This window comes from Mercenaria mercenaria, chromosome 2 (genome assembly GCF_021730395.1).
Source record: "Mercenaria mercenaria strain notata chromosome 2, MADL_Memer_1, whole genome shotgun sequence".
In the NCBI taxonomy this organism is placed as follows: Eukaryota; Metazoa; Mollusca; class Bivalvia; order Venerida; family Veneridae; genus Mercenaria; species Mercenaria mercenaria.
Window position 1 is genome coordinate 118,638,670 of NC_069362.1, and position 23,715 is coordinate 118,662,384.

A 23,715-nucleotide genomic window follows, 5' to 3' on the forward strand; every position below is an offset into this window, starting at 1 on the left:
AGCACCAAAAGTGTGGTTCGTTTTATTTTTTCTCTTTTATTATCCCACAGAAACTTGAATATCAACGTATTTATATCTTTTATTATTTCTTTTGGTACAATTAGAAAATGAAATAAATACGTGAATTTTGGTGTTAGTAGAGATTTTATGATCTGAACTTTGCCATAAATAGTCATCATACGTTTACTCCATGCTTCTATTAATTGTTTACATTCTGTTAATTTTGTTTTCCAATTTAGAGCTGAACATTCATCTTTATTTGTGCCAAAATATACTCCTAATGCCTTAATTGGTTTGTTCGGCCATGTAATGTTTCCTGTGGTTTCCGTATTTGACGTAAAACGTCCTATCCACATGGCTTCTGTTTTGGTTTTATTAAGCTCAAGCCCCGAATATTTGGCAAATTGCTCAACGAGTTTTATTGCATTATTAATGTCTTGACTTGATCTCATAAATAGCGTTGTATCATCAGCTAGTTGTGATATTTTTATACGTTTTTTACTATTTTTTATTTCGATACCAGTTATTTCTTCTGAATTCCGTATTCTTAGTGCTAGAATTTCAGCTGCTATTATAAATAAAAGAGCCGAAAGAGGACAGCCTTGTTTAATACCTCGATTTAAATTAAATGTTTGTGACTTGTGTCTATTATTAAAAATACATGACTTGATATCATTATATATTGTTTCAACCCACTGGATAAAGTTCGATTTAAATCCAAAATGTTTTAAGACATTTATTAAAAAAGTCCATTCTAAAGTATCGAAAGCTTTTCGAAAGTCTGAAAATAAGATGGCTCCCTCAGTTTATAGTTTTTCAGAATAATCAATAACATCTTGTATAAGTCTTATGTTATATCCAATGAATCTATTTTTGATATAACCCTGTTGGTCCAAACTTAATAATAATAATTTTCTGTAATCTATTTGCTAAAGCACGAGTTCCTATTTTTAAATCTACACAAAGTAATGATATAGGTCTATAATTCTCTAATAATGTAGGGTCACCCTTTTTGTAAGATAAGGTTAGACAACATATTTTCTGTGAGTGAGATAATTCTTTTTTATCAAAGCTGTCATTAAAAGAATCTGTAAGAATATTTCCGATGCAATACCAGAACACTTCATAAAATTCGTCTGGAAGTTCATCAATTCCGGGACTTTTATTAGACTTCATTTCAAAAACTGATCTTTTAATTTCATCTGTTGTAAATAAACCTTCGCAAATATCTGCATCTGTTTCAGAGAGTTTTTGTTCATATAGCGTATTGTCTAGGTATGATATTATTGTATCTTGGTCAGTTGTATTTGATGAATATAATGTTTTATAATAATTAACAGTCTGTTTTAAAACTGACGTTTCTTCTGGGACTATTTCACCATTAGTTTTCAACGAGTGTATAGATTTCTTTGTTTGCCTTGACTTTTCAAGGTTTAAAAAATAGTTTGTATTCTTTTCACCTTCTTCAATGTATTTTATTCTTGATCTAATCTGTGCGCATTTAGCTTTAATGAAAGAGACTTTATGTTGCGCCTTTCTCCAGATACGCAGGCAGATATTATAACTGCATTTAATAATACATCACGCTATCTGGATGATATTCTTAATATGGATAATCCGTTTTTTGGTCAATTGGTGGGTACTATTTATCCCAGGGAGCTTCAGTTAATTAAAACTAACAATTCGTATACTGATGCTTCATTTTTAGATTTACATCTCTCTATTTATGACAATATTATACATACCAGAATTTATGACACGAGGGATGATTTTAATTTTAGTATTGTAAATTTTCCCCATTTGGATGGGGATGTACCTCAGGCTACATCTTACGGGTATATATTTCTCAATTAATTCGGTTTGCCAGAGCGTGTAGTCATGTCAAGTATTTCAATGTACGTAATCAATATATTACAAGTAAACTTCTTCAGCAAGGCTACCGTTATTCGTTATTACAAATTGTGTAAATATTTTGCTAAATTTTACTGTCGTATTTCTGATTTAGTTTTAAAATTCAATAGTAATTTAAAGACACTTCTGCGAGAAGGTATTTCTAAACCCGTTTCGTATGGGGATGTGGTTTACAAACTTCGTAACATATTGGCTCATGGTAATTTTCCAAATGTATTTGGTAAAATTATTAAACGTTTTATTAAAAGAGGTTACGACCCAACTGTTTTGAGATATACCGCATGTTTAGTGTTCAACCCGTTTACAGTTGGACACTACGCTTTCCTCTTTGATTGTGTCTGACGGAAGAGGGGGAGGACTCTGATGAGCAGTTTTTAAATCCTACCAGGACTGAACGGTTTTGATATCTGTCTTCTGGCCTGTTTCGTCGGGCCCTTAAGGGTGTTTCTTTTGTTGCTTGCTCTGTCTTCTGAAAAGGCATTAAGTTCATACGTTTTTGGTTCTAAAGGTTTGCTTTTTATATATTTATACACGAGCATGTTTGTGTTTTACATGCCATGCCTTTTTTGTTTCCATTACGTGTGTTAGAGATTCACCTGGAGGGGATTACTTTTATTTACACTGTCCCGTGTCTTTGGAACACGGTGGGGGGGGGGGGGGGGGGGGTAAGAGTGAGGTTGGGTGCGCACCATAAACCGGTTTAAGCTCCCCAGTGGTGTTTTTGCCTCTGACCGTTCCAAGGCGGTGCCCCACTGTGTTCCTTTGTTTGTTCGTTTTGTCCTAATGTATTGGCTTTGTGTGTGCGCGTGCATGTGTGTGTGTGTTTGTGTTGTATTGGCCTTGTGTGTGCGCGCGTGTATATTTGTGTGTGTATGTTCGGGTGGTGTGCATGTCTGCGTGCTGTAGGTTTCGTTTTGGGGAGGCTGCGTTTTTGGTGCGTGGCATTCCCTGTTTGATATTTGTCTTTGTTGTTTTCCGCTCAATATCTGGACAAGTATTTCACCTAGGACCTTGAAACTTCATAGGTGTGTTGGTTTTGACGTGTTCATGAACTCTGTTGACATTTGGGTTACTGGATCAAAGGTCAAGGTCACAGGGACCTGAACATTGAATGCTCAATATCTAGACAAGTATTTTACCTAGGATCTTGAAAAGGTATGTTGGTCTTGATGTGTACATGCCCCTATTGATATTGGGGTCACTGGGTCAAATGATTTACAACTTGTTCTTGACAAGTGTTTTATCTAGGACCTTGAAACTTCATACATATGTTGGTCTTGATGAATACATGACCCCTATTGATTTCAGGGTCAAAGGTCAAGGTGACAGGGACCTGAACATTGAAAATGGTTTCCGCTGAATATCTGGACAAGTATTTTACCTAAGACCTTGAGACTTCATATGTGTGTTGGTCTTGGTGTGTACATGACCCCTACTGATTTCAGGGTCACTGGATCAAAGGTCAAGGTCACAGGGACCTGAACATTGAAAATGGTTTCTGCTCAATATCTGGACAAGTATTTTACCTTGGACCTTGAAACTTCATACGTATGTTGGTCTTGATGTGTGCATGACCCCTATTAATTTCAGGGTCAAAGGTCAATGTTACAGGGATATAAACATTGAAAATGGTGTGTTTTTTTACTTTTTTTTTTTTACACCAATTTATTTCTTTAATTTCATTTTCTACCTGTTCATTTCTATCTTTCCCTTCAATAGTGCTTATTAAGTTGGGGGTTATTTGTTGTATGCCTTTATTGGAAATTTAATTCATTATCACCTAATTCAGAAAACACGGCCAAAACGCGGTCAGGCGTTATCTGCTTGTCTTACACAAAATGCATCCAGTTGTATTCGGCACATTACCGGTACATGCGTGAAAGTCAGTCAATTATAAAAATTACAGTAGGCATAGAACGCTAAATCATATTACAATATTTCCTTCTCGGTGATCGGATAAAAGAGTTTCGCTTTTTATTAAACAACATTTCACTACAATGACTGTATTGTACGAAAGCCAACAATGATGACTGTGAACAAGACATTGCCCTGCTATTAGTTGAAATACATCATACTTACGCTTTATACGTAAATCCGACTGACCTAAAATCAGTCCTGTGTGGGCTAACCGAACTTCAAGCCACAAATTTATTTTCTCCGCACAGTATCATTTAATCGTATATGCATACCAACACAGAAATTACTGCAAAAATATAAATCCATTCTAGATTACCGACATACCATAAATAACCCGCCCATTATATAATTCTAAAGGAGTTTAGGTTGTGACAACATCATTCTACAAAAATATTGCGTGTATTTCTTTGTCGCTTTTTTTTCATATTAGCGAAAAACACAATCATCATATTTACAGACACAATCAAACCGATTCTTTCATTATTTTGCCTGATTAAAATCTAACGTCCAACAAATATATTCATAGACTTTGTCAGTTATCACAACAGTACTGAAGTGCCGTTTGGTGGCTGAAGAACGTTTCCCAGTACTTGGTCTCAGTGATATTGAATTTTCTGATCCTTTGGGAGCCTCGTCTACCAATTCATGGCGCACATTTCATTACTTCTCATGAGGAGACTCAGTCAAACCGATTATGCAATTAGTTTGTCTGGTTGCGTTCTATATGCTTCCATATCTTTGTATACATTGTATTGATTTTGGTTAAAACAGGCTTTGAAATAAGTATAGATTCAACTTAATCAAGGTAGAAATACTAACTTACGGTTTTGCCATACTGTATGAAATTTCTTCTACTGACTTCTGTAGGACGTTCACAGGATGTATATGGAGCGGAATGGAATCGAGGTTTTCGCATTGATGGCAACTAGTTTGAACTTCTTTCCACAATGCCAAGCTGCTATTGAATATTTTTAATCTTTATCTACAACTCTATAAATCTACTTATTACATAACACATGACAAGAAACCAGATCACTTAAGCATTTAATCATTCATAAGCTATTTTTGTACAATTTACCCCGCATTTTCGCCAAGCAGAGTGTAAATAATGTCTACGATAAAAGCCTTTGCACATGAAATTTGTTATGAAATACAGACTGGTGAAAATGATATTTGATACCTTAGATGTAACCATGTTACATTTCCGTTATAACTCTATTATATTTCTCTCAGAGTTACACATTAGGAATAATGCAACCACCTTTTGTACATAATTATGGTTTATACCCTATTTGCTTAGATTTATTTGATTTAAACACGATCTGTAATGTAAAGGTTTTACAGGAAGCCTTGACATTTAAAAACTAAATCCAGACATTTCTTGTATATGGACTATAATTACTTTAAATTATTTGTTTTCTTTTTTGGAGGAGAAATTGTATTCATAGGCGACTGTAGAAAACATTTAGTCAGTGCAAAATTTCTAATATTTGATTTTTATGTAAGGTTTAATGTCACACCGACCGACACAATTATAGTTCATATGACGACATTCAAACTTTTCATGGGTGGAGGAAAACTCCAGGTGCTCCTCCGAGGCTTTCGAGGCCTAGGCGAACACATAGGCAGAACAACTGACCTTCCGCAAACCATCTGGATGACTTCCTCACATGAAGGAATTTTACACCACAAGCGAAATTTCGAACCCACGGTGGTGAATGATAGGTGTATCGAATTCAACGACCTTAACCATTTGGCCGCGGAGACCTCTGTTTATGATAATGAAGCAAATATCTATTAAAATTATTTAACTCTTCATTGGAGGCGTTATATTCCTAGGCTCATAATTCGTATGCATAAAACAGTCGATGGTAGCTATTTATGGAAAAACCTTATTATCTTTTTAAATGTTTGTATACATGTATATTGTTGTGGTTTTATACTGAAAGCCTTGATTGAATAAGTATGCATGTCATTTTTATGCTATATACACTTTGTATATTATCTTCATTAAATAAAAATGATAATGATGATAATTATTATCATTATTATTATTATTATTATTATTATTATTATCATCATCATCATCATCATTATTATTATTATTACATGTATTATTATTATTATTACTATGTACTTAATTTTATTTCTCTTGCAAATACTCAAAGATTTAAGTGACCGCATTAATTTTGTTTGCATGCGGAACATTTTATCAGGAGTGTATAGGCAGACAAGTAACATACCAAATTAACGTCCTTAAACGTGTAACAACTCGCCACTCATAAATCTATTTTGTAAACGTTCATGATATTTGAGAAAATTATGCAATGTCTGTCTCAAACTTGTGTATTGGTAAAACTGAAGTTTTACAAACTTACAAAACTACTTACACATCTTCAAATCATTACACCTTGTATTTCTTTTGGAGATGCTGGTGATATTAGGTATTTTATTACTAAACCATATTACAAATTATGTTATTTGCATGATCTCTTTTAATTAAAAGATTCTAGCTCTGTACTTCCTCTTTCAAAATGAAACCTGTAAATCCAGGAAAAGGTACAAGTACCATTAAAAAGAAGCCACGACACTACTTTTAATAATGTTACTTAAAATACATTAATAGAAAGAAAGATGGCTTGCAGTATAGGGTATCACATTTTTATAAACGACGCCTCTATTACTGTCCACCGAAATGTTTATAGTGTTCCGACAACACTGGCATGCATCATGTTGTGACCAAGTGTTTGCGATCTAACAATTTTCTTGGTATTCATTATTTACGTGCAAATTAATTTTGTCGCGAGTAGCGATGTCAAGGTATTCCAAACAGATTTGTTGTGAATTTTGAAGAGCTACGGCTGATATCCTATAAACAACTTGCGATGAACATAACACAAACAAGTTGCGTCAAATCACCAGCGAACTAGTAAGTGGGAACAAGCTGAAGCTGAAAACAAGTTGCTCTGAAAACCCGCAAACGCAAACCAATTGCTACAAACAACTCGAGAATAAGTCGTTTTAAGCATCATATGAGCAACCTTATGGTGATTATCTAGCAAAGCCATGAAAGGAAATTCAAACAAACAACTGTGCCTACACTATCTGTGATGGGAACTTTATTAAAAACATATCTCTATATAATCTTTGTATTATTAAATCTGTACGTGTAGTCGTTTCTATTTGTCTCAACACAGGCACATAATGAATGATAAATCGTTGCATTGCCTCACCGTGAGCATGTATTGATCCCCAGCTGTGACAATCTGACGTTTGGACATTGTGCACAATTAAAGACAAAAACACGAAAAATACTTATCTCTGCATAAGTATGTAGAGTAAGTACTCTTTCTAGTTTACCTCCAGTTTGCTGACTGAAGTTAATAATAATACAGACCATGTGCATAGTGCATGAACCAGGTCGGTAGGTCAAAGGTCAAGGTCGAAATGGAGCTCAAAGGTCAAATTTGTCATTCATATTTCGTGTCAGGAGCATGACTTAGTAATCAGTTAAGGTATTAACTTTAAACTTGGCATACAGGTAGGTGGCAATGAGACGATATGCACAGCGAATGAACCGAACCAGGCCGATAGTGAAAGGTCAAGGTCACAAATAGAACTCAAAGGCCAAATTTATCCTTTATATTTCACGTCCGGAGCATAACATAATAACTATTAAAGGCATTGTTTTCAAACTGGGTGTATAGGTAGATGGTGATGAGACAGTGTGTTGAGGGCATAAATTCGGTTGGAAGATCAAAGATCTAGGGCCCAAATTGGGTACAAATGTCAAACATATTCATCCACCTTTCCACTGCAGATGTTTGTTGTTTGCCTGTTTTGTTTTGTTGTCTGCTGTATACAATGCTTCATCGTATTTTATTCTGACTTTTATCACTAAGACATTCATTTTACTTATTTCTTTAAGGAAGAGTTTTATCAACACTCTTACGTAGTATCCCGTAAAACCTTATTAATTCTCTATAAATATTAGATAGATTAACCACCTCAAATCATTATGGATTTGCCTAATGTTCTTGCATTACAAAATAGCTGATAATTCTAGTATCTCATTTGTAGTGAAAGGATTTCTCTATGTCTCTTTTAATATATCTTTTACGAGAACCATTAGGATAACCAAGGCTGTAGGAGATTAGTTCAGAAATACAAACATTCAATACCAGTAAATAAAAATGTTAAAAATTCTTTTTCGTTGTTTGTTACATTTGATTCTGTTTCTTTACCCTTGAACTAGGAATTTAAACAATAAAGGAGCATTGGGAGCTTTGTTGCAACACAATTGTGCTTCATTATTTCTATTACAGACTCGTGTATCATTTTCATTGCCTGTATTTTTATATAAGAATAATTACATCCTAAGGCAATATCGAATTTAACTGTAATCGGAGGAAATGCTACGTTTTAAAGTTACTTTTACAAATATATGAGTAAGAATAAATTGAAAAATATCTTTTGTAAACTGCTTGTGTTAGGTTTTGTACATGTCCGAACTCATCTAAACCATACGAGTGATAAAATATTCGAAGATTTTCATAACTGTGTAATGGAGTCTGAAATGATCTTACATTTGATTGTTTTACTTTGAACTGACATTGTGATCTTGTTTTCTAGTGTCCACATATGTTTGTAGTAAAGAAAAATGTAGATACACAAGCTTCTTACAAGCCATTATGTAGTTTGCTTTTAAATGATTTTACAGTATATGATATGCTCTTACGTTCAAGCTGCATGGCCAGATATTGTGCGGCGGGGCGGAGTTAATCTCTGACTTATGCAAAGCGTAAAAACGAGCAAACTAGAAGAGCAGTATAATTGTTTAATTCCGTAATCTGCAGTAACCAACGACTAAAATTCAACGCTACATTGGTTACATGTACTACTGACTTGTTTGCGTATAATACTCTTTACGGTTTACTTACTATAATTGTGTGTGCTTTAAATATAATGCTATGAGAGCAGTCATTATAACTCACACATGTCCTTGGAACCATGTTCATTTTATCTTTATGTAAAGCACACTCAGCATTATGGCAGACGATGAGTACTTTTTTAACAAGATTGTTAAAAATTATTCCTACTGCTCTTTATGATGTTGATCATTTTGAAAAATATAGAGTGTTTCAACAATATTCAATAATCAGCATTTACGGAACTGCAAAGCTCTACTCTTGCATAAAGTACTTTCAGAATGTCTGATCAATAGGACTTTCAGAATTAGTCACACCGGGCACAATATGTCACAATTATATAAAAGTAATCACAGAGGGGTAACACGTGTATAATTGCATGTCTTTTGACTGAGATCTATACTACAGCTTCTGTCTTTCAGAATGAATAAGGATTTCTAAGATAAAGTAGACTTGTTTCTGCATTTTAATATTACTGTTCTGTATAAACAGAATTGCTAAAAACTGTTTTTCCCATCAGATTCTGCTGTTCATTCATGAATTGATAATATCAAACAATGCCCTTCTATCTTTTTCGATACATGTTTCTGCTACAGGTATGTGCCTCCCATAGGACAATTTATGTTACAATTAACATGTAGCGTGTCACTTTGAAAACAATAAACATACTTATACCTTAATTACTATTTGCTATTGCGGTTGTATAAATGCACTGATTCTATCAGAAAAGCGAAGCAGATGTTTTAGACCAGTGATATCACCAGTCATATTTAATAGAATTGTTAGCAGATTACTGGTACTGCAGGATCAAACTTTCAGTTGTCAGCAAATAATATCCAGTAAGTTTACATTATATTTTGTAATGCCAGACAATTACCTCACACATTACGCGACCTCAAAGCATACGGCATTTAAACAGTCATAAAACACTTAAAGAAGACTGTTGTCAAAATAAATTCTATCTCTTTCCAATGTTTTAGAAAGTAAAATTTAATACCTACCGTTTAGTTCATAAGAAGTCATGTTCCTTATATAATACTTGACGCAAACGGATAAATGAACAACGTGCTTTATGTCTACTTTTGAGGGTATCGCACAACATCCTGATTTATCTTGTACTTTGTACTAAGGGTATTTAGTATAGAATATTTGAATTATATGCTTGATAGTATGACGCAACATTATTTTAGCTGCTTTTGTTTATATTGTGATAAAACTGCGGTGGTTGTAACCTTGAACTTGATAATCATTTATGCTCAGTTTTACTTCATGATACAAGTAATAACCCTTAAGACTTTTGCTTTCTTTTTATAGCTGTTATATCTAAAAATAAATATTTTATTTGCAGCGCGAGATAGCTGTGATTTTACAACGATTTTGAAATAAGTCTTTTAAAATGATTTTACAAAAGAAGATTTTCGCCAGTAGTGCCAGACAACCCAATTATTTCTATCACATCAAAGCAAACAGACGAACTACTTTAAAGAAAAGACAGAATAATAAAGATCAATAGATATATAACCGTCAGTCTCCCGATCGGTAAGTTAATCATTTTGTCTGACTGGTGTAACAGAATGCTAATAAATCATTTTTATATGCAAGAAATTCAGTAGTTTTGACAGAGACATCCAAATAATTTCATAACTCTTCTTACCTTTAATGTTGATTTCCGATAAATAGAGAGTGAAACAAACATACAACGAGGACATAAAAGAGTCATGCCACTTTCTTAATCATTTTCATTGACTTATTCATTTACCAAATGTATTCCGAGTATCTGGTGTGCAGTTAATTCCGTCTGTTTTCGGTCTAATCTCTTCAAAAGTTTCAGATTATCTGAAACAGTCATTCAAACACATATAAAGAACATGTTGTTTGCGTTTTATTCTTGTGTAACAGGCAACATGTTGTATTTCTCATTGAATTAATCACTGGATGCCAGAACTAGTTATAGCAGGGAAAAGGTACTATTTCAAAGTCTCAGACTTGCTGTACGAAATACTACACGATGTAGATTTTCAAAATCCTTACAAAAAATATGTTATAATCAAATGTATTGCCTGTCGGTACACAATAAAAATGAAACAGGGTTTAAACAACTAATTCAGGGGTTCTTAGTGGCAGACAATGAACTTACTTGATTCCTTTTCATCTTATTTGTTTCTTTGTTTTGGGTTTAACGCCGTTTCTTAGCTCACCTGTCAGGAAGTGACAAGGTGAGCTATTGTGGCCGCTTGATGTCCGTTGTGCGTCGTCCGTCGTCCGTCAACAATTTCTAAAAAATCTTCTTCTTGAAAACCACTGGGCAGAATTACACCAAACTTCACAGGAATGATTCTTGGGTAACTCCCTTTCAAAATTATTCAAAGAATTGAATTCCATGCAGAACTCTGGTTGCCATGGCAACCGAAAGGAAAAACTTTAAAAAATCTTCTTGTCCAAAACCACAGGGTTTAGGGCTTTGATATCTAGTGTGTAGCATCATCTAGTGGTCCTCTACCAAAATTTTTCAAATTATCCCCCTAGGATCAAATATGGCCCCGCCCCGGGGGTCACATGGTTTATATAGACCTATATAAGGACAATTTTGAAAATCTTCCTGTACAGAACCACATGGCCTAGGGCTTTCATATTTGGTATGTAGCATCATCTAGTGGTTCTCTACCAAAATTATTCACATTATCCCCCTAGGGTAAAATATTACCCCGCCCCGGGGGTCACATGGTTTATATAGACTTGTATAGGGACAATTTTGAAAATCTTCTTGTACAAAACCACATGGCCTAGGGCTTGAATATTTGGTATGTAGCATAACTAGTGGTCCTCTACCAAGATTGTTCAAATTATCCCCCTAGTTCAAATATGGCCCCGCCCCGGGGGTCCCAAGTTTTACATAGACTTATATAGGAAACCAAAATTGTTCAAATTGTACCCCTTGGGTGAAAAGAGGCCCTGCCCTGGGGGTCCCAAGTTTTATATAAACTTATATAGGAAAAAGCTTTAAAAATCTTCTTGTCTGAAACCATACGACCTAGGCTTTTGATATTTGGTATGATGCATTGTCTAGTACTCCTTTACCAAAATTGTTCAAATTATGCCCCTGGGGCAAGGACGTCAGATCTGACTGTTTTATCAAAAAGCACTCGCAACGTCTGTCATCAAAAATGTTTTTCTTTGATCGTTCAGTGCACAAGATATCATGAAGTTTCATACATCAGTAAATTTAGATAACGTATTACTAACTTTTCGTGAAATTCACCACTTGACGCAGACAAACAATAGGAAGAAAATAATTAAATTGTTATATGTGAAACAATGCGGCCGACATTTAGAGAAATTTGTTAAAACATTTTTATTTATTGGCTGATAAGTGTACTGTAACTTCCTATCTTTATGCGTAGTGTAGACTCTTCTAGAAATAACATCTGATTCAACCATGATTAACAAATATTTCTTGCAGCATTTTATTTTGACTGTTATTTAGGTTTTCGTCTGCTTTTGAGATAACTTGTAAATCAATACAGTTCAATGTAAAGTTGCGTTTAGCACAGGAAAAAGATACTGGTGCGCTAAAGATCAAAGATAAATTAGCATTTAGAGGGTTGAAGGTGAAACTATTGTAACTGTATGTTAAGAAATAACAAGATACTGTAATAATAGTTTTCGCGTTCAGCCCTGGATTTGCACTTTTGATGATAAGCTGTTAATGAATGAACATATTTTATCGACACTGATTTTTCATGCGAGAGAAGGACAAATAAAGCATCAGGCTTTTTTATCAACCTTTATTAATTAGGCTTGTTTTTGCACAACTACATATATTTTTTTTCTTTTCTGTCTCAAAATTTCTTTAAAATGTGTTTTCCGTTTAAATGATTTTTATGATCTTATGTTGTTGTTTTTTTCTTTTCGTTGTGTCGTGTAAATGGACATTTTAAGTTATACGTGTACGTATTTCCCCTTATAATTTTTTAAGATAAAGCAAACAATATTCAACTAGACAGGATGTATCTCGGTTTATGGTTTGAAGTTTGGCTACCAAGGAATTCGTTCAACCAATTTTTCGGTTCCATCAATTTTCGTATATAGTTTCTTGAGACATACTATGTCGATAACTAATTGTAATTATGGAATCCTAGAACTTTCAAACAAAACAAAATTACGTATTACGAGGGGTGATCGAAAAGAAATGCAACTACATTAATATATTGCTATTCATGAGGTTTTGGTGAGCCGAACTTGGCATGTATACACATATGACCTGTTTCTATACATGTGTAAAATTTGGTTTACTTCCATTTACCTGTTTGGTAATTATAGAGGTTTAATATACATGTACTTATTGTACTAGGCCGAAAATGGTTGAAAAACGTATAGTTAAATTGACTGAAATTCGGGCTTATATCAAAGGGAGGACTAAACTTTGATTAAGTGCTAAATTTATCCATAAAGAAATTTGTGAGATTTATGGACATAGTTTCTTATTGCACTGTTACTCGTTGGATGAAACGATTTAAAGGAGCATTTGGAAGACAACAAGAAAAGTGGTCGACCGAAAACAGCAACAACAAAACAGAACATTGCTAAAACTCAGGATCTTCTTCTCAAACATGCAAGATTGACCGTTCGTCAGTTAGCTGCTCGTACAGGCTTGAGTTTATCCCAAGTTCATTTCATTTTGAAGAAATTTCTGAAAGTTAACAAGATATGTGCCCGGTGGATACCATATTTATTAAGTGGTGAGTGCTTTAAAAGCCACGAAAATATTGAAGATATACCCCCAGTTCTCTCAAAAGAAGTTTTCACGTCTTATCTCCTAGACTTAAATCGTATTTGGCAGGGCGTAGGTACGCCTCCAAGAAAGCTGTGGTGTCTGCCATATTTCAGTACATGAGTAGTATACCAAATGCAGACTACCAAACTTGCTTAAAATCCTAGATTAAGAGGTTAAATAAGGGTGTAACGTGTAAAGGAGAGTATTTTGAAGGTTTGCTGTGAATGTTGTTGTATATGATACTGGTAATAAAACATGAGAGAATGAGTTGCATTTCTTTTCGAACACCCCTCGTACTAAGCATTATGCATAAAATTTCGCTTAATTCATTTGTCGATAAATGCCAAATTCTTACCATTCTGTCAGAAAAAGTATGTTATATTAAAAGAATGTTTATAGAATTTATACGTATGACAAAGAATAGAAAAGTAGTGAGTCTGGAACTAATCCTTTATCTAGACTACCCTAACAAAAATATTATTGCAGAAATGAAGCTATTCGCTAAAGCCGAACATTCAAATAATGAGAAAATGTTGATTGTTTTCGTAAAACATCTTGAAAAGTCTTCCAAGTCATTAATTTGGTTTTCTAGGCATTCATGAAATGGCTTTCTGCCGCCGTGTTTTTAGATTTATAGCCGAAGCAGCAAAATGTCGTTCATTGTTTGTACAGCAGAAAATAGATTTTCCGGGTTGGGAGATTTACACGGTTAGTTTTTAGTAAACCTATTAATTTAACAATAATGGTAAAGAAATTCTCACAGCTTCAGTTAAATACGCTAGATGATGGCCTACTAGATTTTTAACAAGCCCCTTAGTTGTAGTAAGGAAATGGCCCATGATCAAATTCCGCTCTCACCGGAATTCGAAAACGCGACTTCCTGATGAAGAATCCGATGTTTTATCCCTGCATGTATGCCTCCCGATGAGAAATTCACAAGGGTTAAATGAGTTTCATGTATCCTTTGTTATCGTTATAAATGCGCCATCATTTCCAATGCATTACATGTAAATTGCGGTATTCGGGGGCATATATTGTGCTGACTAACCGCTGTAGAGTTATTGGACACGCTATCTTTTTATATTTCATTTCTAAATCCTATTCAATCTAAACCATAACGCATTTCCAGGCTGTCTAAAATTCAACGAGAACAGAAAAAAATCTAATAGCAAAGATGAAAGCCTAACACATTACTTGGTAGCATCGCTAACCAGTGGCTTTATTTTCTATTGTGAATGTAACATTATATGACGAAGGACGTATTGCCTATTGCAAGACCTGAAGTGAAATTTACTCCCACAGTCTGAATGAAGTCATGAAACTGGTGTCAAATAGTGACAGTAAAAGGTAAAAACTGTATTCCTTAATACAAAATGAAGTGAAATGCCATGTTTCATGTACTGCGTATATATCAAATTCATTAGCAATGCCATCGAGGCAGAACATATTGACAAGTGGTGCGCACTGCATATTATATGTCCATAATAAATTCTTCTATGTGCTTTGGAAATTTACTATGATATTTCCAACCTTAATTCGAAAGAAATCGAAAGAAGTTAAATTGTTGTTTGCGATATAAGTATAACGCATGTTATATCATATTGTAACATCTGCAAAATCTCAAAGGATTTGTTGCTGCCAAACACCAGTAATTAAAGTTGTTTTGGCTATTCTATATCACATAAAAAGCTAAAAACATTGTTATTTTGTGTTAAATGTCCATGAATTCCGAGAGAGTGTCAACGTTTACGTCATTCCCTTTTGAAACGTCTATTAAAGTGTTGTAATACCTTTACGTTTTGCCAGGAAATGCGCATAAAATAATGTATAGAGGGCGTGTGTATCTCTCTGTCTACACATGTTTAATGTCGTCATGAGCAGTATATATCAGCTCAAATAATTTCCCAGACATCGAAACATACTAATCATAATATAAATTCTGTATGCCGACGATATGTAGGCCTAAGCTTTGCAATGGTCACTTTTGTGATGTTTGGAGTAATTCCTCCATGTGGTATCGGAGCAGTTGCGAAGACATGGTTAAATACGACAAATCAAGAGTCATAACTCCACCCACTGAAAAGCACTTAACTAGAAACGACGATAATATACACAATGAAGCTTGGCACTGATCGCTCCTGTAAGGTTTAATATAAATTAGCCAAGTTATATAAGAGAAGTGGCCAAAACATCATAAAACATCATAAAATGTGACGAATCAAGGGCCATAACCGAACCTGAAAATCACCGAACGCGAACACGCCTACGATATACACTACGCTTAAAATTATCATTTTTATAAAGTTTGGTGTAAATCCATCTTGTGGTGTCAGACAAGTTGCGCGGTCAAACTTTGTGACCGACTCATAGACAACACTAAATCAGTATATTAGAGACATAATTAGAATATTAAAATGGAAATTGTGTACTATTTTTATCGGTGGTATCTCTGTATTACCAGATCCTTACATCATGAACTTACGGGCGTAAAATAAGGACATATTCAATATGAAAAGCAGCGTCCAAGAACACAGTCCCCTCAAACTATAGCCCAAAAGCTGTGTTTGTGTGAAACAAACACAAATATCCACAACAATACATAGACCAAGTAAAATACAAGGACAAAAGAACAAATGGAACATATAAATGAGCATACTAGGGCACCGCATTTAAACGGTCGCTTGTAATATTTGCTACACAATTTGACTTCTGTACAAATTGCTGTAAACATGGTATAAATGTATTAATCTTGCCGACGCAATGTCTATTAATTTTTTTAATTTATTTTGGGGATTAGTTTTAGTTATTGCAGAATGCATTCCCGCGCAAAATATGGCTGCATCAGTCTGAGGTATAATAACATTCTAATTGAAATTCACTGTTCCAGTTCACGCTAATTTGATGTTTTTTTCTTTATTTGTTCAGTGAAATTTAAATCTATGGGGCTCTTTTAATAGTTCTATTTTAGAATTTGAATATTAAATTAATATTTGTAAAATTGCCTGTATGAATTACTCAGGAAGAATTATTTAATCTGACCGACATCTGCAACGAAAAGCATTCAATCATTACAAAAACAGGATCCCGTAGTTGAAGTGCAGAAAAAAAAAAATTTTACGCACACGAAGTTCAGCAGAATTAACAGTAAAGTTCGGTAATAGAACTCCCTTTTAGGGTATTTTTTATTTGAAATGAGTTCTGTGTATAGGTCTAAAGTAGCGCTACGTTTAAGATATACTTTTATTCCTATAAGACCTGTAAAATATATAATGACAGTTATCATATCTGTTTCTGTGCACATAAAAAAACGTTAACTTAGTTATCACAAACGACCTTTATAGATTACAGTAGTCAAAATGCTTTGATTTTCTATTTTTGGTGACTGATAAAAAGCAGTTAAAAGCATACTTGGCGGCCGTTTAAGTCAGAATTTCCTATTAGAATAATATTCAGTTATCTTTCATGTTTTCCTATCAACTTCTTTAACGATATTATGCAGTCCAAATAATTGATTGACAGCGAGTCACAAATCAAAATAAATTATCTAATCCTACTGCCAGATGATGTCTAGTGTTCATTTACTACTTACTTAAAAATGTACAGATAGAAAATAGAGAAAACTGGTTTAGGTAAAGCAAGTATAAATACTGAACAAATATGATTCATATGTGTAATTTTTGCGCCCACTTGCACTTATTAGTCATATCGTAGGTCCATAATAGTTTACTCTTTTACTATTTTTACTCTTATTATTATGTCTCGATGAATAAGGTTCCCATTTTAATACCGAGTAAAAAGTTTCGTAGAAACAAACTGTATTTTGTTTCAAAGCAACCATCTTGTTATCCCTTTATTCGATACTCACAAATGGTAATATTATAGATAATTCTAATCGAAAATGATTGCAGTGTGAAATAAAATAGAATCACGTTGCACTTTAATATTGAGACTTAGATCATACCTAACTTCAAAAGCGGCATCGCTAGATGTACTCCGCTCAAATAACTAAAGTAATTGGGAAATCTGACCTGTTTAAGTAAATTACTTCGAGCATTTTCGTTATGCTTTATGCACAAATAATTAAGTTCAATATCTTATCATGTTGTTGTCTTCCAAAAACAAATTACCACTAGTGCAATCTAAATATCTGACATGCAATCGAAATACCGATCAATTTACTTTGGATAAGTAATGTCAAGATTAAAGAAAAAAGTCAAAGACTGGAACAAAGACCGTTAAATATCAATATTGTTTGTATTGCTGTTTTATTTTCATGTGAATCAATGCAATCTTATAAGAGGGTGATTGTATTAATGTTTATACTGTAGATTAGATTATTTTCGCGATGTTTTTCTTTCAAGAACATTTGTTACCAAAGCGACCCGCCAACTCCAAAATAGTCGTAATGATAAAACTGCTCTGTATCCATACGTATAACTGAATATAAATCATGAATTCTTCACAACGCGAATATGTCTTTGTCTTTTGAATCGTGAGTTCGTAACAACGCGAATGTATCTCTGTCCATTGAAAACATGACTTCTTAACAACGCGGATATGTCTTTGTCTATTGCATCGAGAATTCCTTAACAACGCTAAAATGTCTTCTCTATTGAATTATGAATTCTTAACAACGCTCAAATGTCTTTTTTATTGAATCAAATCCTGAATTCTTAACAACCCGAATATGTCTTTGACTATTGAATCGCGAATTCTTAACAACCCGAATACATGTATGTCTTTGTCCGTTGAATCGCGAATTCTTAACAAGCCGAATATGTCTTTGTCCGTTGAATCACGAGTTCTGAACAACGCGAATATGACTTTGTCTATTTAATCTAGAGATTAATTTGACTCTACAATAACCAACCCTGTCTATAACTTTAGCGCACGAATACAAATATGTAAATATACAATCCCCTTTTGGAAAAAGGTGTGGGTTCCTGCATACAAAGAAATAATATGACAATGACAATGACAATTTCTTTATTGATATATAGGCCACCGGCCCAAAACAACATAATGTTTACACAAGTATTATTATGCTAATGTACAGAGCAGTGTAAATTTTACAAGTAGGTTTCAAACAATGTAATATCAAACATATACACATAATTTCACTTCATAGTCATATCCTTACCATCTTTAAGTATGATCTGTGAACTGTTTATGAATTGTAACTTAATAACCATATTTTCTATAATATTAAACTTTTTTAAACTGCAGGTAATTTATAGTACAATTTTAAGTGTTTATTTATAATTTTACCGTGGTCGAAAAAAGATATTTGAAAGTTCTGTATATATCTGTGTTTTAATTCAACCGTTGTGAAATTTTAACCAGTAGCCTTAAATGAAACGAAACAGAAAGGCATACTAACTAATCATAACACAAAATGTAGTTGGTAAAGTGTGTACATATTCAAAAGATAGATGATATCGTTTTATATCTTTAGATACTGCATGGTTCCCTTTAATGTTTATAATTTTAGCTAATTTCTTAACTCCGATCTGTGCTTAAATGCATAGTATACAAAGAATGCTAATTTTTTCAATACATTTTCTGATCTTGAGCTAAGCAATATATTTAATTTATTTATATTTGGCAAAACCCAATATTTACGTGGTGTATACTGTTCTCTTAAAGTTGTAAAAGCTTTACAAATTAAAACAAAATGAAATTCGGACTCAATACAGTTCTCCTCCTGACATATTTCACAAAGTCTTTCCTCTCTAGGGATATTTCTATATCTTCCTCTTTCTATACCAAGATCATGGTTTGATATTCTTAATTTGGCTAATGCACTACGAAATTTTCTTATAGTTAACATATTAAGATATTCTTCATGTTCAAAATTTGTTTTGAAACTGCTGTAACACAGACGTTTAGAGCTGCTTGTAATATTTACTGTCCAGACTTGGAGAAATTGGTCTTTTAGTCTTTGCATAAATACTTGTATGAATTGCTTTTCATCACTTACATACTGATTGTGCCAAACATAGCCAAATCCATTTTTGGTAAGTAGGTTTTTGATTTCAGATGCCCAGTTGTTATGTCCTTGATCGTCCATATGTAGTAACATATGGTAACATTTTTTTTACTAATTTATGATCTTTCATGTTAAGGATTTTGAGCCAATATTTCAAGCACCGTTTTGTTGCTGTAATATACAGAGGGTGTCTTCCACAATCGCCAAGTACGGCCATATTAGATGCTCTTTGTTTGACGCACATATAGCGCTTACACGCATAGTGATGTACAGTTTCAGTTGACCCTGTGATTGTGTTCCCCAAATTTCAGCACCGTACAAGAGTACTGGTGTAACTTTGGTGTCAAATATATTAAAATAAACACTTTGTGACAGTTGACCGTATTGATAAAGTTTGTTTAGTACAGATATAAGAATTCTCTTTCCTTTCAGTGCCTGTTCCTTGGCCATATTACACAAAGAATTTCTTTTAGTAAAGTTTAAACCTACATATGAAAAACATGACACTATTTCAATTGGCCTGTTGTCGTAAGTCCAACGTTCAGTACGTGCTAATTTTCCTCCATTTTTAAAAACCAAAATTTTAGTCTTTTTGATATTACATTTCAGACCCTTTTCTTTGCAGAAATCACTCAAAAGATTTAAAAGTCTCTGTAAACCTGTAACTGTATCTGTAAGCAGTGCTAAGTCATCTGCGAATAGTAATGATAAAATTTGAGTTACGTCTGGAAATAGTTGTATACCAGTATATCCTGAAGAATTTATTCGTTCTATTAATTCGTTTATATAAAGTATAAAAAGTGTTGTACTCCCTAAACATCCCTGTTTTAAACCATTTGGGCAATTGAATGTATCTGAATGTCCAGTGTTTGTTATAACACATGCCTTTACATTTTTGTATATACTTTGTAAAGATTTAAATAGTTTAACACGTATTCCACACCTTCTTAGTACAGACCATAATTTCTGTCTACTGACACGGTCGAAAGCCTTTTCAAAGTCCACAAATGCTACATACAACTTTGCACCTTTTTTGTTAACTGCTTTTGTATTATAGAGTTTAGTATGAAAGCATTATCGATGGTACTATATCCTTCACGAAACCCTGCCTGTTCTTCGGCAATCTTGTCGTATATATTAATATAAAAGCTTAATCGTCTAGTTAATATGCCCGTGTAAAGTTTTCCAAGGATGTCTAATAATGATTTCCCACGATAATTGTTTGGGTCATTGATATCTCCTTTCTTGTGTAGAACCACAATGTTAGCTTTACTCCTTGTATCAGGAAATTCTCCAGTTTCAAAAAGTCTATTATACAGTGCAGTTAATAATGGCAATATTTTATCAATACTACTTATAAAAAATTCCGGAATAAAGTTGTCTTCCCCACCACTTTTGCCCTTTTTCAAATGCTTAACAGCTCTTAACACTTCTTCATCTGAAATTTCGGAGTTGAAGATGCAATCTTCAAGGTCATCTAGATTTTCATCTAAACCGAACTGGTCATCTTGTAATAAAACATTGTCATTATCGTCTATGCTTTCAAAAAGGCCTTCAAAATGACTCAACCACTGCTCTTTACTGATATTGTTAGCTGTTTTCTGTCTGCTTTGTGTCATATATTTCAGTTTATTCCAAAACGCTTTGGCATCATTTGATTTTTCTATAAGATCATCTAACTCTCGGTGGTAAAATTCATTTTTAACTTTATCACAATGCTTTTTAAATGTATGTTTAGCCTCTATATACAGTTGTAAATTTCTATCACACCTATTACGCCTATATATACGAAGTAAGCGATATTTTTCTGCTTTTAATTTCTTGCAAGTCTTGTCGAACCACTTCTGTTGTTTATTTGAAGATGTTTTTATAGTTTTCTTACAACACTGACTACTTTCATAAAATAAATTGTTCAATTTTTCAACTACTATGCTTATATTAATGTTAATATTTTTTACTTCTTTTGTAAATTCATTCAGCCAATCAGATGTCATTAGGGCCTCCAAGTTTGCTAAGTAATTTGCTGTATTTTCATTGTTAAATATGTATTTCTCTCTAAGAGTTTCTTTCTCTTCAATACCTACCGGTATTTCCCTTTCATTTGAGCTTAATGATTTTAGTTTAAAACTAATTGGAAAATGTTGGCTGTCGGTCCTATCATCAACGGAAAAGGATTTTATATCATAAAGCATACTTTTACTAACTATCAAATAGTCTATGACACTACAACCTGTTGGTCCGATAAAGGTAATGTCGCCGTTTTCATCTGTATATTTTCTACCATTGATAATATATAGGCTATTTGCAATACAAAAATCAATAAGTTTTCTCTCGTAATTATTAACCACTCTGTCTTGTGAATTTCTTTCTATGATATCATTGTCACTCAGTATCTCATCGTATTGTTCTAGCTCTGAAATGTGTGAATTTATCTTAAGAACATCACTTTTAAGGCCAGTTCTCGCATTTAGATCTCCAAATATTACAAGCTCATACTGACTATTAATATCAACATCTAAAACGGCTTCTTCCATCATATCAATACCTTTTGTATCTTTATTATTGTAAAACGGCGATTGCTCCAGCGGTATATATACACAAACTAGAACTATGTCTTTATTTGTCCCAAGAAACATTTTATCTATTTTCAAAAATATCCCAAATTCACATTGCCTATTTATTCGTGTCACATATTCTGTTAACTGTTTTTTTATATAAATGGTAATTCCACCCATTGCCCTTCCAAATCGCGAATTTTTTACTGCAGGTAAAAAATGACGGTAGTACTGTGGAAGAAAAGTTTTCAATTCGTTTTCGTCCTCTACCCATGTTTCAATTAACGATATAAAGTCTTAGTTTATTTTTTAAACCTTCAATGTTCCAACTCCCAAATGTAGTAAATGTTGATGGGCCTCGGCCTGTTCCCTAGTCTACCTCAATTTTTTGTTCCAGTTCTGTTTGTTCACCTATATCTATTGCCATGTCTTGATTTTGGTTATATGTAGATAAGTAACGCACCTCTTCTCTTGGTGTACTTTTTCTTGCCGCCTTTAAGAATGTGCACCCTCTTTCTGCATCAGCCGTTTCGGTTTCTGAATTATTACTGGTCTTTGTTTTTGTCATTTAACTTCATTTCTGATTGGTCTTTTACTACCAGGTTTCCTTTATAAAAATATCCTATCTTTCCTTGTTCCTTTGTTATTTGTAGTTGGTGCCTCTGTCGTTGTGTTAAGTCATCGGCAATTCATTATACTATTCTGTCTTAACTTCTCTCTTCCTTTATAAACTTTTGTTTTGTCGTCATAGAATCGGAACGTCATGATAATAAGTCTCTCTTTATTATCACTGAGTCTACCTACTCTGTATGCCTGTGCGATGTCATCTGTCGCCCAGTTTTCATCTTCACATGCAACCTTTAATACATGTTTTACTATCATTTGTTTTAACTCTGATCCTGTTTCTTCAGGTAGCTGTTTTAAACCAAATATCCTCATATTGCATTTTCGTGTTTCGCGTTCCAAAAGGTCAACATCTTTTTCCAGTTTATCTATTTTATCTAATTTTCTGTCAATTTCGGCGTTTAAATATTCGTTGTCTAACTGCAAAGACTCACATATATCATTCACCTTTTCATTTTCTTTTTGTAAATTTACCAGTTCTAGAGCATGTTTGGTGTGGTTTTCTTTCAGTAATTTCATATCTTTTTGTGATTCGTTTAATTCCCTCTTGACATTGCCAATTTCTTATTTGATGTTATTTATTTCAATATCTATGTTATCCATACGCCCAAGGAGTCTATTTTCAGTCTCTTTTATTGCTTTTAATATTTTATCTTGTCGTTCGTCATTAATCGGCCCGGGATTCATTTCTATATCTCCAGCCAATAATAGTCTATTCTGAAAGGATATCCATAAGAGAAGATTGTCTGTTCTAGAATGCTCCAGTACAATTCCATTGTAAAATTTGTTAATCAGGATGTGATCTGTGCATAAATCACAGTTTACTTCTATGTGTATATAGTGATTCATTACAGACAACACCAGTTGAACACAGTTTAACATTACAAGAATGACTACCATTGACGAAAGGACGCGACAACATGTTATATTCATACTTTTAGCTGAAGAAGTAATCAGTTAATTTTTGTTCTTTTGTTTTCTCTGTTTCATCCTTTTGCATTGAGAAAATAATCCAAT